A 17,726-nucleotide genomic window follows, 5' to 3' on the forward strand; every position below is an offset into this window, starting at 1 on the left:
AGCTAAACTGTATTTAAACCCTAAGTAAACTTGTGTTAAAAAATATAAACTATTAGAATACTCCAAAAGCTATCTACCTGCTCAAAGATTCTACAACAACTAATCAGATAAATGAATACCACTAAATTAGACCAAAAAATACACAGTTAGAATACGCCAATTGGTATCTAACTGTCCCAAAATTTAACAATATCCAAATAGATAAATCAATACCACTAAAATATATCAAAAAAATAGACAGTTAGAATACGCCAATTGGTATCTACTGCTACAAAATTTTATAATATCAAAACAAATAAATAATATGTTACTGCTCCAAAAAAATACAAGTCAAAGTATAAAGCATTAGCCAGAAACAAGTGAACACTGAAAACAAACAAACAAATAAACTGTAGCATAACAGAAAAAGGTTTTTTTTAATCCAACATGGATTTTTTTTTCTCCCACAGACCCAATGATTTTAGCAACAAATACAGAAACTGAGCAAATTGCACAGTACTCTGATTAGTAATCTACTAAATATGAGGGTCCAAAAAACAAAAAGTATATTGATTATACAATGTAATAAGTCATTACAAAATACTAAACCTAGCATGCTATTTTCTTTTATCACGGAAGTTAACAAGAAATACATGTACTCCGGTTACTAGACCAAACAGTAAGTATACAATAATAAGGAGAACCATAGCAGCATATCACATCCATAGTATCTAATACCTTTGTTCCTTATACATTTGTTTTTCACCCAAAGTTATAAGCAAATATGAATGTGATCTGCTGCGGTGGTTGTTGCCAGGGCATACAATCTTGGGTGCATGGCCAAATGGCCATGCACCCAAGACTCTATGCCCTGGCAACAACCACCGCAGCATATCACATCCATAGAGTCAAACATTTCAACTATGGTCTATGGAAACTTTTAATGTCCGCGGACATTATCAGTGTTCTTAGAACCCTTTCAACTTGCCAGCGAACAATACGGACAGCGTTTTCAGGACACCCCCTACGAACATTTCAGAACAACGCGATAGTTCTTAGAACACTTTCAACTTGACAACGAACAATACGGACAGTGCCCTCAGAACACCCTCATTTCGTTTATTTGCGAACATTTCAGGACACCATGAGTGTTCTAAGAACACATTCAACTTGACAGAGAACAATACGAACAGCATCTTCAGGACACCCCCTATGAACATTTCAGAACAACGCGAGAGTTCTTAGAACACATTCAACTTGACAGAGAACAAAACACACAGCGTCCTCAGGACACCCCCATTTTGTTTATTTGCGAACATTTCAGGACACTGCGAGTGTTCTTAGAACACATTCAACTTGCCAGCGAACAATACGGACTACGCCCTCAGGACACCTCCTACGAACATTCCAGGACACCGCGAGTGTTCTTATAAACGTCTTCAGAACACCCCTATTTTGTTTATTTGCGAACATTTCAGGACACCGCGAGTGTTCTTAGAATACATTCTACTTGACAACGAACAATACGGACAGTGTCCTCAGAACACCCCCATTTTGTTTATTTGTGAACATTTCAGGACACCATGAGTGTTCTAAGAACACATTCAACTTGACAGAGAACAATACGAACAGCATCTTCAGGACACCCCCTACAAACATTTCAGAACAACGCGAGAGTTCTTAGAACACATTCAACTTGAAGGAGAACAATACGGACAGCGTCCTCAGGACACCCCCATTTTGTTTATTTGCGAACATTTCGGGACACTGCGAGTGTTCTTAGAACACATTCAACTTGCCAGCGAACAATACGGACTACGCCTTCAGGACACCCCCTACGAACATTCCAGGACACCGCGAGTGTTCTTAGAAACGTCTTCAGAACACCCCCATTTTGTTTATTTGTGAACATTTCAGGACACCGCAAGTGTTCTTAGAACACATTCAACTTGGCAGAGAACAATACGGACAGCGTCCACAGGACACCCCCTACGAACATTCCCCGGACACCGCGAGTGTTCTTAGAAGCATCTTCAGAACACCACCATCTTGTTTATTTGCGAACATTTCAGGACACTGCGAGTGTTCTTAGAACACATTCAACTTGACAGAGAACAATACGGACAGCGTCTTCAGGACACCCCCATTTTGTTTATTTGCGAACATTTCAGGACACCGCGAGTGTTCTTAGAACACATTCAAATTGACAACGAACAATACGGACAGCGTCCTCAGGACACCCCCATTTTGTTTATTTGCGAACATTTCAGGACACTGCAAGTGTTTTTAGAACAGTTTCAGTTTGCTTGCGAACAAAACGGACACATATTGAGTCCTCAGAACACCCCCCATTCAGTTTATTTAGATCATTTCAGAACACCCGTGATGTCCGCAGACAAATCGAACACAAAAAGAACGTCTAACACATAAAAAACACAACTTTCATCCTATCTCATACACTCCCACCCTCCCCAAACACTCCTACACACCAACACACTCTACTAAATACAAATTTTGAACAAAGTTTCACTGCGCAGTCCGCGGACGACCGCGAATCCAAGATGGCGGGCACTACCGAAAATCTGACGCGCTTCACGCTCCACGCCGTCCAATCAGCGAACACGTTGCATGTCTGCGAACATCACGCAAGCCGATTGGCCAATCAGGACACTGTCCGCGGAGTGAACAGGGAAGTGTGTCCGCGGACCGAACACAGATATCACTAATTTTTTTTTACCTACTTTTTGGTCATTTTAAAAAAAACTACTGGACGGATTTTCACCAAATTTGCAAAAGCACGCTTTCGGGACCAAGCCTCTGCTCCTGGTCCAAATTTTGTGAAAATCCGTCCAGCGGTTTGGGCTGTAGACGTGAGCAAAAAAATTTTCCCATTCAGTTTATGGGAAAAAAAAAGTTTTGGGACCCCCCCTATAACTTTGCCCCCACTGGACGAATCCTCACCAAACTTTGCAAATACATTCAGAGTGACCCAAATACTTTTCTTGCAAAGTTTGGTGAGGATCCGTCCAGGGAGAGCGAAGTTATAAGCCGCACAAAAAGTGCTCTTCCTATGGAAACAGCAACTTAACCATAACTACATGGCCACTACCGTGGCCATATAATATATATATATATATATATATATATATATATATATATATATTCAGTAAAAAAACTTTGTTAAAGGGACGTTATGGTTAAGTTGCGCTACTAAAAACCTATGAAATTCAGTGAAAAAACTTTGTTAAAGGGACGTTATGGTTCAAATTAAAACTGAAAAACCCCTGAAATTCGGCAGTTATGGTATCATAAGCAACCATAACTCGCGCCACCTTGCACTGCTAACACTAACACCCAGGACATCAAAGATGACATCACAAATGTCATTGATGACATCACTGATGACATCACATGTGCATTTACTTTTCATAAAAACTCTGTACAAGGCAAAGTTATAGGGGCACTGACGTTGCCCAAATGGAAAGCACCATAGTGCAAAACTACCACATGCGGAATGTTCATCTTGGCCATATCCTCACAAACTTGTACAATTCCCTGTACATTGCAATCAGGCACCGTGCTCCACACCACCTCCACTCCTTTCACATCAAAGTTCTTTGCAACTTGAACAATTCCCTGTACATTGCAATCAGGCACAGTGCTCCGCACCACCTCCACTCCTTTCACATCAAAGTTCTTTGCAACATGCCTGCATTCAGCGTACTGTTGTAAACCATACACAAACATATCTTCAAGCACCAACACCCTGACTTTCTCTACTTCTGCCATCTTCACCACACACAGTCTCTTTCAACACAAATCCACAACCTCGACATCTGATTGGCTGATCCGTACAGTCTTCTTTCCATGTTGGATTTCCTGGAAAAACCCGGATGTAGCACGCCCTGTCCACGAATAGCCGCGGTGTCCGCGGACGGCGTCCACTTTACTCTCTGCGCCATTCCCTCATTGCAAACAGCTAAGCAATCCCACAATACGAATAACTTCCTCACAAAACCCCCATTTTGTGAATTTTCAAACATTTCAGGACAATTATCATTTCATTATTCAACATATTAACATTACAAATATTATACTTTCATCTTGTACTCTGCACACAATGCTATGTTTCTCTTTTAGTAGCTCAGTATACTAGATAGAATCCCATAATACAATGCTATTTATATCAATGCATCGTTCAAAGCACTAATAACGGTATGATATTTATTGCAATATCCTTGACACTTTTTTCGCAACATTATAATAAAAATCCCTAGTACACAAATTCCATGAAAAGTACATACACATGTGATGTCATCAGTGATTTCATCAATGACATTTGTGATGTCATCTTTGATGTCCTGGGTGTTAGTCTTAGCAGTGGACGGTGGTGGCGCGAGTTATTTTTCATAGCTTACCATGACTTGCGATTTTCAGGGGTCTTTCGGCTGTACTTAGAACCATAACGTCCCTTAAACAAACTTTTTTTAATATCACGCAAACAATATACAAACATGGCGTGCAAAAAACAACTTCTACAAATGGCTTTACACAGAATGTTGCAAAGTAAGAATTTATGCTCGTTCACAGTGAAGGTCAGCTGCTTCCATTTTTTTCTCGGGCCCCGGAGAGGCTCACGAAGCGGACTATAAGGTTGTATTGTGTTTTGACCTTGACAGACAGAGATTGTGATGAAAGACTTCTCTTGAAGGAGTGTTGCTAAAATGTAAGAGAAGATAAAGATGAAATTTCTGAAACGAAACCACTTTTATATATTATATAACTATGCAAAAGATCGTTCGCACACGCGGAGTCGTATTTTGGGACTGCACCACTCGTAGACAATGGAAATTGCAATTGTACTGTAAGTAACCCTTTAGATTATTGTATACCAAATATAATTACAATAGCGTAGCATTAAAGACCGCTCAAGTTGAACTTGTTCGTTGAAAGTGACATAATGTTTTCTACCGCGCATTATCACTGCCGAATTGATCCCCTGTCGTTTAGAGGGCTCTGAAAAAGGCAGACGACACAGGGTGGGTTAATAGAAATAATTTAACCGGTCTATAGGCGGTCAAGCGCTCTACTCGCTGTGCCACTTCACTGTAGCCTGTCAAGTGGCACAGCGAGTACAACGCTCGCTTTGACATCCGTGCACAGCTTGCTAACGCAAGTTCGAATCCCGGCAAGGCCAAACTCAGCCTTTCATCCTTCCGTGGTCGATAAATGAGCACCACACACCGTGGTTAATAATAAGCACCGCTTAGATACCTCACGGTTCTTAGCGCTATATGAATGGGAAAATATGATTATTTCATTATTAACATACTCCGTTGCACTATCTTCGATAGCAAATAGTTTCACGCCCTAATAAATAAACTGATGATTTTTAATGAAGATCGGCTGGTGAGACTAATTTATGTTTTTTAAAACAGGTATGTGGCCCCATTTTGCCTATGTCACGATTTACAGACTCCAGCGGATGGGGTCTTCAACTGCCAGGTGCAGGTCCAAATATGCAACTTCATGACCCTCACCATTTTATGGGACAATCGCCAAGGACCAATATGCCCTTACGCAGTACTAGCGGCTACAAACAACATACCAACCAATAGGGTGGTCTAATGGCTCGTTGTTGGAGCAACCTTCCAATTATCAGAGCGACCATTTACTGCTTTTATCATAAACCAACAGCCTATCTACCGCAAAGGAACAACGCGTGGCTCCAAATAAACTTTTCCTGATCGACAGCAGAGACAATAGCAAATCGCTGAATATTCACTAAACATTTCATGTGAAATAAATGTACTTTACCAAATGTACAATCCTGCTGTTTACTTTTAAACCACAGTTTCACATTCCGAATTGTGGCGCACTGAGTTGTAAGCTGATCTAACACCCTCTGTACCGCAAAGGAACATCGCGTGCCTCAACATGAACTTTTGCGGATCGACAACAAAGACAAATGCAAATTGCTGAATATTCTCTAAAAATTGGATGTTAAATAAATGTACTTTACAAAATTTACAATCTTGCTGTTTGCTTTTAAATCACTGTTTCATATTCCGAATTGTGGCGCGCTGTGTTGTGACATAATATGTGTTGTCTTCCGGGTTCTGTGTAAAGTCACTTAGGACTGCAGAGAACTGGTTGCGTTTGATGACGCACCCTGTAACGTCACGGAGAGAGGCAGGGAATATGAATGCTTTAATAATATCAGGCTTAGGGGAGATTTAGTGTCGCAAAAGCAAGTCAGCCAGGTCAATAGCGGCAGTCATAGGATTATCACATAATGTCGGCGCACACCAGCTGGATTTATCGTTTCTTTAGTGGACAAAAAGTCGGTTGACGCCCATAGGAAATTGTACTATTAGCGGACAAAAGGAGTGGTCTTAAAACACTTTCACCCTGACAACGAACAATACAAACAACGTTCTCAGAACACCCCCATTTTGTGTAATTGCAACCATTTCGGGACACCGCGAGTGTTCTTAGAACACATTCAACTAGACAGATTACAATACGGACAGCGTCCTGAGGACACCCCCAGTTTGTGTATTTATGAACAATTAAGTACACCGCGAGTGTTCATAGCTCATTTTTACCTTCCTTGCGAACAAAAATGACACCTACTCCGTCCTCTAAACACCCCACCATTTCGTTTATTTACAAAATGTCAGAACAGCCGTGTTATCCGCGGACAAATCGAACGCAACAAAAACATCTAGCACATAAAAAAACAAAACATTGAACCTATCTCATACTCCCCCACCCTTCCCAAACACTCTTACACACCAACACACGGCACTAAATACAATTTTTTATCCACATTTCACCGCGCTGTACGCGGTCGATGGCGAGCGCCACAGAAAATCTGACGTGCTCCACACCCCTCGCCGTCCAATCAGCGAACACGTCGCATGTCCGCGGACATGACGCAAGGCCATAGGCCAATCGGGGTGCTGTCCGCGGAGCGAACAGGGAAGTCCGTCCGCGAAGCGAACACAGATATCACTAATTTTTTTGCCTTACATTTTGGTCATTTTTAAAAAAACTATTGGACGGATTTACACCACGCTTTTGGGACCAGGCCGCCGCTCCTGCCGCAAATTTGGTGTAAATCCGTCCAGCGGTTCGGGCTGTAGCCTTGCGCAAAATTTTTTCCCATTCATTCTATGGGGAAAAAAAAGTTTTGCGACCCCCTCTATAACTTTTTCCCCCCTGGACGAATCCTCACCAAACTTTGCAAAAACATTCGGAGTGGGCCATATACTATTTTTGCAAAGTTTGGTGAGGATCCGTCCAGGGAGAGCGAAGTTATAAGCTGCCCAAAAAGTGCTCTTCCTATGGAAACAGCAACTTAACCATAACTACATGGCCACTACTAGTTATGGCCACTACTATAGCAGCATTATAAATGGCAAGAGTAGCTACTTTTTTCCATTTACAAGGCCCTGCACATCACATCACATGGTTAAGAAAGCACAGCATTGCACTTTAAATAGTTTAATCAGGATTTTTGTTGGTTCATGATGTTCTGCAGAATACTGAAAATACCAAGGCTGAGAGACAGGGAGGATAGCTGAAACTGCACAAATAGACCTTTCTCATGGTCTCAGTTTAGATAAGCAACAATTAAGTTAGTTTTGTTGCTAGCAGACAGAAATACACACTTTATAATTGTCAGGTCATGCAGTAATGTTGCCATTAACACACTAGAAAGATATATCCCCAGTGCCTCCAATGGAGAAAGAAGTTCAAGGCAAGCATGAACAACACATTAACAGGTTGAATAATTTGAAGGTAAAAAGGTCTCATACACTGACCTCACACTACAATCAATAAGATGTGCACGTCTTGACCACATTTTATCAAACACCTGCAAGCAGCAGAATGTATCAGAAGAAAGTACAGGACGAGTTGTCCAAGGTTGTGAAAACTGTTTGGAAGATTGGTGACCCAGCGTGGGAATATGAGATGGGAGTATGTTTGATTGTTTTTTGACCAGAGCAATGTTTCAATCTCTCTTTTCCCACCAAAAGTTAATTGGACTGTTGTGGGTAAGAGTAACAACCAAGGCCTCATCAGCAACAGGCACCAGTATTGTAATGATGTCAGCATGTTGTGGTGCCAACCAATTGGAGCACGGTCCAATGATGCCCGAGACATGATGTCTTGCATAGAATTAGGGACCCTCGGCAGGCTCAAATATAATGATTATCCAATTAGAAGATATGATGCATAGAACAATATAGGTGATTTATTTTAAAAAACCAATGGCATATTGTGAATATTGTTTTCTTAATGAATATGATGATGTAATTTGTTTAGTTTATAACCCCTGTGTAACAAGGAAGTAATTCATACCGGCGGAATGGAGTAAATAAAGCTGGTTTATTCATACACCTTGGTGTGCTCCCTTATTTGGTTGGTGTGGATGATTGGGAGCTCGTTTACATCCTCTTGAATTCCGGTCACCCTCCTCTGCATAGTTCATGTTCCATGCAGTACTACATCACTACGCTATTGTAGAACACCCACAATGAGGCTGCTCTACTTTCTGAGTATATTGTGCCCTCAATGGGAACCTGTGTAGCATCTCTGTGGAGATCATTCCACTGGGGGAAGGCCATTACTTAGAGGGATACTCTCCAGACAGCACCTTCCTAGAGTTAACTCTGTTGTGAGCCCTACATATTGGTACTTCACACGACCCTTGTTGTAAAAGGACACTGGAAGCACGGATGTGAAGACTAGGTAAGTCTATTCAGTGAAAGACCCCAGGAGCACTGGGGTGCAGTGACTTCTCTGATTCAGCATAACAGTCTCACTCCGTGGCATTCCAGAACTGGTGAGTTCTGGAACCCCATGGAGTGACACTGCAGGAAATTTAGGAAAACACTATAGCAACTCCCTCCCCCCCATCGGCAATGAGAGGAAAACACATCAAAGCAAAGGAGAGTGTAGTTAGGAGGAGGAAGAAGGGGAATGGAGATAGAGAAAGGAAATAAATGTGTAATGTGGTAAAAAGGATACAATTTAGTATTATACAAAGTCATTGTTGAAGTTGTACAAGATCCTCCTTCTCCTGGCGGACAACATGGAAGGACCAGTGGACCACTCAGATGGACCAGTTTGCTCCTCCAGCCTCATGGATCTTGTCAAGCTCCGACCAGGAGGCACTTCAGCACAATGGGTGGTAGAAGAGGTTCACACAACGTCATCAAAAGAGCAGACTTTCCCATCATCAAGAACTACAGACTTCCTTTCCACTTTCTCAATCCTCTGCAGATCTCTGAATTTAGAATGTCCTTTCAATACCTTCAGATGTTCCTGCACCCTGACCCAATGTTCCCGACGTTCCCGATGTTCCAGCACCCTGACCCAGTCACCTTCCTTCTATGTTGTTTTGTTTGCCCAATTTTGTGAGTTCTTCCTGTAGTGCAGCCTTGGTGCCACTGAGGATGTTCCTCACCTTATGCACAATTGTTTTTGCTCCTCTTTCTAACACAATTTGGTGTCTGAATCCCCTGAGCTTCCCAATGTCATTGTTTAACACCTGGGGAAACCGCTCCACCAACCCTTCTTTGGAGGGGAATTCTTGGCTTGTGATACATAGGATTGGTTTATCTCCCCCTGGGTCTATCATGAATCACAGTGCAGCTTGCTCATCCCAACCCATGACAGATTATCCCTACCTGGCAACATACAGCTTGCAAAATGTGTGCCTATTTCCAAACTTGAGATAAACCCACTTGAAAACAAATATCTCAATGGGATTCTGACCATAACTTGAAGATCTTACGTGGGAAGGTTTTAACTTGCACAAGGATCCAGCCAATTCATTTTTATACGTAAGAACATCTACCATAGTATAGGGTGATCCGGTGTCCACCATCACTTCCAGTGGTCTCTTGTCCACTTCTACCTTCTCCCAAGGTTCTTTTTTGGTGGGTGCATCTAGTGATAGAATGCATATTGGAGCTTCACCCTATGGGTCTGTGATAGTAAAGAGGCTGCTGGGTTCTCCCATTTCCCCCAGGGCCTTTATACTGCGTCTCCCTTTGGCTTTGGGATTTATGCGCACTCTCCAATAATGTCCAATGACACCACACTTGTAACATTCAGCATTCACAGCTGGGCATTCTATTTCATTATTGTAATGCCTAGTGCATCCACACCTATAACATTCTGATTGGGGATGTGAACCCACACTGTGTGTTCCCTTCCACTTATCGCTGGGATTCATCCTGCCCCTTGCCGCATTAATGGAATTTCTCCTCACTAGTGCAACAGTCGATCATCTCTGTTGCTGTCAACCTCCTCAATCGTCTTCACATCTGTGGAACCAGACTCATGGTGCACAGCCGTCATGCATTTCTTTCCTAGCTCATAGTTCTTGCTAAGTCGATAGCCAGCTCCATCGTCAGGTCCTTGGCTTGCTACAATCTCTGTTGAATCTGTGGATCTGATATATTCATCAGCAACACCAGTGAACTTGCAGGATGCAATGAGGCCCCTCAGTGCAGCAATGTAGTTGTCTATAGATTCTCTTGGGTTTTGTTTCCTTGAAAAATATTTCAAGCACCACATTAGTCGTGTTTATTTCCATAGTGTTTTTCTAACTTTGCCAGTGCTCCTTCATATTTTCTGATGGCCCCGGATGAGGCAGAGTCTCCAGCACCTTCAGAGGGTAGAGATTCAGGAAGGGTGCCAAATACCCTCAGTGCCTCCGCACCTAAGAAGTTCATAATAATAATAATGATCCCTCCTTCGCATAATCACTGAACGTACTGCCTCCTAGAGCACGTAAGTATACTTGGAATTAGTCCACCCACTGTTCTCAAGGTTTGGGGGGGTCTATGCATGGCGTTGGGATTGAGATGTGGTTTTAAGCTATGATTCTTTCCTGATGTGCTGTACTGCACCCTTCAATGTTCACTCATGTGCATGCAGTTATATTTTAGTCGCACTGTCTTTCTGCTCGTTTTTGCTATAAGTTGCTCTTTCTATTGTGATTATTCTTGTGGAGAGGGGCGTGTTTGCGCATCAATTTTATCTTTTTAACTGCACAGGGGTTGAGTTAGTTGTAGTGCAATCTTTGTTTCTTTGTCAGCATTCGTTGCCTAGGAGACAGTTCATAACAGTACGGTTCCTATGTTGAGGGATGTTGAGAGGTCCTTTCCTCTCTCCTGATAGCGCTTGGTAGCGCTCCCGAGGTGATCTCATGCAGGAACTAAATTTGGAAAAGAGGTGGGCAGCGGCACTCCCTCTCCATGGTTGCTCCTTCTCTGTGGCCGATCACTCACAATGGCTGCTTCCGCCCTGCAGGTGCTCTGCACAAAGCAGGCACACCGGAGCGGCCGCAGTACAGGGGTCTTCACCACTGCTCCTCATCACCAATTTTTGTAAAAGGACACTGGAAGCATTGATGTGAAGAACAGGAAGGTTTATTCAGGGAAAGACCTCCGGAGCACCGGGTAGCGGTACCCCCTCTGCGTCAGCATAAGGGTCTCACCCTGTGGCATTAGAGAACTGATGAGCTCTGGAGCCCCGTGGAGCAACACCTCAGGAAACTTAAGAAAACATAATAACACCCTCAACCTCGCTTTTTTCCACTTCAAGAAGGAGGTAGGAGTAGCGTAGGTGTGTGGCAACTTAATGCATAATGACGTCGGTACAGTGAGTGTGTTCTCTGCTTCCCATGTATCCTGCTTCTCAAGGACAGGGAAGTTGAATAGTGGGGGCGGTGGCCTTTGTTTAGAATGTTGGGTAGCACTCTGTGATGCCAATGCCGTGGCCACTACTTGACACGGCAGTGTTTCAAATGGTACCAATTCTTCCCGATTTCTAAATATGTCCTGTTATATACAGGTAATCTTCCTGTCTGCTCTCGAGCTTTTAAGGTTGTGGTGGAGAGAATGCATCTGTTGGTGGGTGTCTGGTAGTAGTGTCATACGCCTTATCACAATAATGAATGCCATGATCTACATCAAGGCTTAACTGCCTTTATTGACAATCATGCCATTTTCAATGGAAATATGTTTATCATGCAAGTTCTTCAAACAACAGCTGAAGTATTTCTTGTTCTTCAGTTTTACGTATTTGCACAAAATCAGAGACTTCAGTAGTTTTGTGTAAAAAAAAAAAGCACACGGCCTCCATATACAGTGAATTGATTTAACATTAATACTAAACATATTGCACTGTTTAAGACCACTCTGCCCATTCCTCTCAAAGCTCCCCCACGCCCTGCCAAATTCAATTTGAGGTTTTAAGAGATTTGAGATAAATGCCCCTTGTTCTCCAGACTGTGTGCATCAGTATGGTTTCTATTATAAAACCAAAAGCATAATGATATCATAATAATATGAATTTCTTCCTGTATTTCCAGAAGGAAAGGCTTTTCCAGGACACAGACGCCCCCAATTGCATGAAACTGGAGAAAGTTCACGTTAGGCCTCCAATCTGAAAACAAACACACTGCAGACTGTACATAGGCATGGCATATTAAAGAAAAACAAAAGGATAACATGGAACGCCAGATAAATAAAATATAGTTGCCATTTTCTAACATTGTCCATTCAAGCAACATAATTATAGCCATTAAAGTATGTTTTCATCTACCAAACACTATTAAAATGAACCGAAGGGGTACAATATATCATCCAATTTTATATACAGAAGCCTAGCCATAAACGCATACACAATAGAGAGGACAGAACAACAAAAGCATAGAGAGCTGCAGAAACAAAACATTTTTTTGGGGGAATTCTCTTCTGCTTGTGTCTTGTAGAAGAAGGCTCTGTGGGAAGCAATACTTCACCCACGGATCCAGACGTTGCTGCATAGAACAGACCAACAAAATGAACATTGGTAGAGGTCCTGATGCATGTGTCCTTTTCGATGATAGCATTGTTATGTTATGTTAACAGGCTTTTATGCTGCACCAAATCACCCATATAGTAGTTTCAGTGATGCACCAGGGCAAGACTACTTTGTGATATCATGTGTGCATGTCAGTCCTGTTGGTTGGTGGACGATACTCCTGCAAATGAGAGGAGCCGGATATGTCCTTAAGTGTTGTGATAAGTAGGTTATATTATGATATGATGTGATATGATGTGGCATTTATAACGTGCCCATACACAAGTGTTTCAAGGCGCGACGCGTCAAGGTAGGGGTAACAGAGGGAAGACAGACAACGATCCTACTAGGCCAAGTGTCATTCAGATCACGCAAGTGCATGGGAAGGGGGAATGGACAGTGCAGTACATGGGATAATAGAATACATACGTAAGTAAAGTACAGCCAGATGGTGGCAAGTGCAAGGGTAAGTGCAGACATCAAGTGTCAAGTGTTGGTAGTGGGACTGTAGGGTTGTATCTCCATGGTGGATTTGGAGAAATGTAAGTTAGCCACAATGTAATCTTGGATAAATGAGGGGCTTGATGGCGATCTCAGGCACTCCTGGAGGTATGGTGGCCTATTTGCTTGGATGTCTCTATATGCGGTCCCGGGTCACAGGAGTGGGCTAGACTAGAATAGATGGAGAACCAAGATGAATGTTCTTGGTAGCGAGGGAAAGAGTGTGGATATCTCAAAACGAATATTTTAAAATTGAAAATGCCTAGCACCTTGATGTCAACATTATTTGTTTGCTCGTTTTCATGATAGACTTTATTTTAGTTTAGTTTATAGCGAGAGAGGTGTTTACCTGGCTGTAGGATATCAAATTATAGTAATAAATATCCAGCTGTAGTGATAAAATATAACCTGAGCCACCTATGCAGACGGTTTTCATTGGATTTTGTAAAAGGCAGATGTAGATGCACGACAAAGAGTCTAGTGAGAGAAGGGCCACTGGTCTATACTCCTGTATGCAGTGACACTCTGGCAACCTTTTGTGTGAACAGATGACGCATGGCTCAGGGGCAGTCAGGCTTTTAAGACTTCCACAATACCAGGGTGTCACTAAAAGCCTGGAAGTGCTGATACCATACACAATGGAACAGGACAATGCACAGCCTTCTACTTGCTCCTTAGCCCTTAAGATCCGCAAATGGCCAGGTCCTGGAGCCAGGAAATCTGGGAAGAACTACAGCCACTTTTGAACGAGGGTGGGATTTGAGCAGTATCACCTCATAATCCATTCTTCTCCTACATGTATAATGATGTACTTGTCAATACATGTCACCTATCAATATATGTGCTGGTTACACTGCTCGGTCCGGAAGCATCCACTGAGGACATCTGTGGAGGCTAACACTGCTTTGAAAATCAGCAATTCTTGCACAGCCTTTTAGCCTCTCAAGGTCATGACACTGTGGACTGTACCAAGAGACGATTCATTTAGTGATGTGTGCTTAATAAATCCATGGTTTATATACATATCATAAAAGTGTTTGCAACAATATTTGCCTTTGAATAATATCTCAGAAGTAGTCAGGCATCCACCATTAGGAAGTCATCACTTTTTCCTATCACTCTTATTCACATTTCCTAAAACCCAGCCCTACGCCATCCGATAAGTCATTCTTTAAGACTCGTGAAACACGTTTCCTGTGATTTGCCTGAAGTGCTGACGCCATGACTCTCCGGAGACCCATCAATCATTCACATGTACTCTGATGCCTTGCTACTATGAGGACGCCATAGGTGCGTTTAGAGTGATTCACAGCTTGGTGAAATTAAAGGATAAAGCTTGAAGTCAAGTTACCAACTGACACTTCACTCCAGATCTCTTTCCGGTGGCCGAAGTGTAAAAAAAGAAGTGGTGGAACTATGTTCCCTGCTGTCCTGCCGCCGCTCCCCATAAACCCCATTGCCACACCCCCTCCCACACGCAATCCAAACCCCCAAACACAGCCATTCTTTAAGGAAATGTTCAGTGTATTGCACTGAAGTGCAAGTTTAAACATCTTCCTACACTATTCTTTTTAAAATAAACGATTCCGGAACGGTTTATTTTTCAAATAAAAGAATAGGGACAATAAACTGTTTTTTAAAGCAGAGGAGCACCGCTCTGAACCGTTCACGCCCACTTCGACCACTGTCTCTTTCGACAATGAAGAGCCACAGATTTGCCTGTTGCATAAACCAGGCATGTCTGTTACAAAGTTGAGCTTTATCTCCGATGTCTGCACCCCTCTGTCGACACTGAATATGATCTCTCCTAATAAACTAGCATGGATCTCTTTCGGCCATTTGCCCTGGCTTCTGATTCCCTACCATTTTCAGTTTCACTGTCTGTGTGTTTAAATGTATTAACACTTGCTATCCCTAATCTTTCTTCTCTTATTTTTCTGTAGTGCCATTCCCATGCCCTCTGTTTGTTTCTGTCATACTGCTGGTATTTTAAGCAGCCACTTATGTGATGTGTGACTCACTTTCGCTCACTCTTTTGCTCTCCAAATTATAAAATATTTTACCACTTTCTTTAAATCTGTTAGGCTCTCTATTTTTAAAAACTAACATTTATCAAGCTTGTCCTCTTTTTCCTTTCCTTTCACTCCATATTTGTGTTTAACATTCTTTTGTAATAATGTATTTATTTTCCTCGGAACAGCGCTTTGTGTAAAACCACTATATAAATCAAATAACAAAGTGATACATATCTCATAATCGTCAGTCTTGAAGCACATTTACCATGAGATGTATTTACGACCAACTAAGAGGAAAATACATAATTATTGCAGCCACCCACACTCTTAAAAATAGTTAGGGAGCCAAGCACAGACCACAAGAAAATACTCTTGTTATTGCAGCATTCTGAAACTGCTGTGCAGAGGCACAGACACTTATCAGAACAATCTAACTAATAGGATATACACAAATACTGTTAGTATGTGAACTACAGGGCAGACTTTTCTCCAAAACAATATCAGAGATTAACAAACAAGGCATTGCATTGCAGTGAGTGATAACAAGGCATACTGTCTACTGAGGCGATGCATCATTAAGAAGATTCTTGGCATTCATATAACCTCCCATTCCCTTGTGAGTCACTTAAGCAGTAAGCCCCGAGCTGCGGGGCCATTACTGCTTCAGGTAATGCCCCCGGGCCCATAGCTGTAGGTCAGAGCGAAGCAGGGGCCTTAATGCAGGCCCCAGCTTATCCATATTAGTACTGTTGGACCGTCAGCATTTCACAACTGAAAACAAAAAAATAAGATGGCTGCCATGGAACAGGAAGAAGGGACTACGTAGTCCTCTCTCCCTTACCAAAGGGGCATGTCGCAGATCGGGAGCCGACGCACTGAGAGCACTACAGTAGGGATGCAGAGGGGGCAATTACCTTGTTCCGGCACAGGAGATGGCGGCGTCCAGCCATGAGGAGGCTCAGAGCGGCAGAATTACCATATGGTAATGCCCCCACTCCGAGCCTGCCCATTGTCTGGGAGGACAAAGTCACCCCCCGCTGGGTACTAATATAAATCATGAACATTAATTTAGATTCCAGGGCCTTCCCTATGACAAATCCTGCAGTCTTTAAAAAGAATGCACTGCTACTAGCATGGTATCTTTGCCACCCAAATGGATTCAACCTCTTCAGAGAGCTTTGAATGGGTTTATAAAATACTCCAGTAGGGATACTGCAATCGGCAAAGAGGTGCTATTTTATTTACTTTTATTTGTATGTACATTATTGGTCATAGCACAAACTTTGCCATCTGTGGCAGGCATACAGTGGAGTGCTGTACATAGGAAGAATGTGAAGGACTCCACAGAGGTAGAGGACAACTAAACATAAGCTGCCCAAACATTTACAAAGAGTAAAGCCTTCAACTCTTTCTCTTTGATAAAATGTAGAAGGGTGGGAGTATGTTGGAGGGAAACTGGCAGGATTTATAGAAACGGGAAGCTGCTACAATAAATGGAAGTCAAGTCTTTCCTAACTATGGGTGTGATGGTTTCCCATCTGCTAGTGGGAATCTGCCCGGCTTTTTGTAATTTCAGGATCTTAAGTAAATGGAATCTGCCATGAAAGTCAGATCTGCTAAAGAATCTCACTTTCAGACAGCGCTCTTTGTTTAATACATTTTGGTGGTGAGGTTTCTACCTAAAATGGGTCTCCTTCCCTTTGGGCATGTAACTGAACTTGCCAATAGATATATATAAGATACCCCATATATACTTTCTGATGGGCATCAATAATCGGCGTGCCAACAGCTGTTAGGTCACACAGTGCCTAACATAAAAGTTAGAACAGCAAGCAAATGTGTACATGAAGAGACTGAGTAACTGTTTATTATATATGTTTCCTTTTAAAAGCACAGTTTACACGAAAGAAAATCCTTCACATTGGGACTCATCACGAGTTGGGCGGAAGCCCTAAAATGCAGTGGTAACTCTATTAACGCTCCTTGTGAGGGTCTCCCCAGTCTCGAGTTGGGAGGCGGACAGTTGGAGTTTTACCTGCAGCCTTTTGCTGGAGGTAAACATCCAGCTTTGCACCTGTTTTTGGACGTTTTCGGTGCTATTACTTCTGCCGGTAATAGCGCTGAAAATCCCCGTAGAGTCCTCTGGACTCTTAAAAAAATGGGGAATTACAGCCTTACCACTACTCGTGATCCAGGGCAAATTGCGCCAGACCATGCAGCAGTAACACTATTTGCGTTGTGAGTATCCCGGCAGTAATACTGCTAGGATACAGCCAAGGTCATGATAGAGCCCCTTATATAATATGATATTGCATTCATAACACACCTGTGCCCAAGTGTTTCTAGGGGCCAATGCAGATG

Source organism: Ambystoma mexicanum, chromosome 5q (genome assembly GCF_040938575.1).
Source record: "Ambystoma mexicanum isolate Mex_15411 chromosome 5q, UKY_AmexF1_1, whole genome shotgun sequence".
NCBI lineage: Eukaryota > Metazoa > Chordata > Amphibia > Caudata > Ambystomatidae > Ambystoma > Ambystoma mexicanum.